Source organism: Gekko japonicus, unplaced genomic scaffold (assembly GCF_001447785.1).
Source record: "Gekko japonicus isolate JY-2015 unplaced genomic scaffold, Gekko_japonicus_V1.1 scaffold5892, whole genome shotgun sequence".
Lineage (NCBI taxonomy): Eukaryota > Metazoa > Chordata > Lepidosauria > Squamata > Gekkonidae > Gekko > Gekko japonicus.
Genome location: NW_015164389.1, coordinates 38349 through 39934, shown reverse-complemented (window position 1 = coordinate 39934; position 1586 = coordinate 38349).

Sequence of the window (1586 nt, the reverse complement as noted above, 5' to 3'; positions counted from 1 at the left end):
AGCTGACCAATCAGAGAGTGGGCTGTGCAAGCCTTGGAGCCGCATAGGAATCAATGGGGGGAGCACATTTTACCCCCTTTGACCCACTTTGTTTGTCTTAAAGGTGCCTGACTGGACTCAAACTTTGCTCTGTTGCTTCAGACCAACATGGCTGACCCCCTGAACCTATCTTGGGGGAGCTGTAATATATCTTTTCTATTGTTGGGGGTTCGTTGAGTGCTTCTCTTGTTTTCCCTTTGCCTGTGAGTAAATTCTCATATCCTGAAGGCCTCCTTGCTGTTGGAAAGGCTGCAGGGGGTTGATGCTTTCCCCCAGTCCTGTGGCTGCAGTAAGCGTTATAGGAAACCGCTTGGCATGCGTGGGAAGGGATTATTTCCCCCCCAACTGAACTGCAGGCTGTGGAAGGTCGGTAGTTCAGCAGTTCGAGACCCGAGTGTGCCGCATGACGGAGTGAGCTCCCGTCTCTAGTTCCAGCTCCTGCCAACCTAGCAGTTCGAAAGCAAGAAATTGCAAGTAGATAAATAGGGACCACTTCGGTGGGAAGGTAACAGCGTTCCGTGCGCCTTGGCGTCTAGTCATGCCGGCCACATGACCACGGAAACGTCTTCAGACAGTGCTGGCTCTTCGGCTTTGAAACGGAGATGAGCACCGCAACCCTAGAGTCGGACTCGAGTGGCTTTTGAGCAAGGGAACCTTTACCTTTACTAACTCCATTAGAACAGGATTCCTGCAGCAGTTCTGGCTTGGCAGGAGACACAAGACACGGACTGTTCCCTTGAGATGGCTTCAGAGGGCGGCCACGTCGGTCCGCAGTAGAGGAGTTCGAGTCCAGGAGCACCTTACAGACCAACCAGATTTTGCGGAGAGAAACTTTCAAGAGTCAAAGTTCCCTTTGTCGGGGGTGGGTGGGGTGTCTGTCGGGACACAGGGCTCTTTTCCCACCAAAGGGGCTAGTTCTCTGCCCCCTCTCTGATCAGGCCGATGACATTTGGCACGGCACCTCTGCATGCGGACTCTGCTCCTGCGAAGGGGGCTTTGGCTCTCAAAACTTCACACCCTGAACACCTGGTTGGTCTCTGTGAAGAGATGCCTTTTTCCTTTGGAGGTTTGAAATGAGCAAGACCTTCACTCTGAGTTCTAAAAGTCCCCCCCTTCTCTGGGCAGAGAACAGGCAGGGAGGTGGAAGTCAGTCAATGGCTTTTTAGGCTCACCTTAGCTACCTCTTAAGAAATGCTAATAGGTCTAGCTAGAAACAACAGGAGGGTTCAGTCTGTCGTCCCCCCCCCTTCTAGCAGGGAACAGAAACTTCTAGAATCTTCAGGGAAAGCTTCTCGGACGGGCCTGACCTGGTCAGTGGGTGGGGGAAAGGGAGGTGATAAACCTCAGGGGAGTGAGGAGGACGGTCTCTTTCTGGGGGTGCGGAGCAGGCAGCCATTGATCATGTGCTGGCCTGGAAGAACTGGAGGAAGCTTCAAGGTAATGGTGACTCAGTAGAGATCTGTAACTTCCTAAGCAAAAGGAGCCTGTCCTATATTTTAACATCTGATAGGGCATGTAGAGGTGTTTTACCTTTTTTTAAAAAAAAA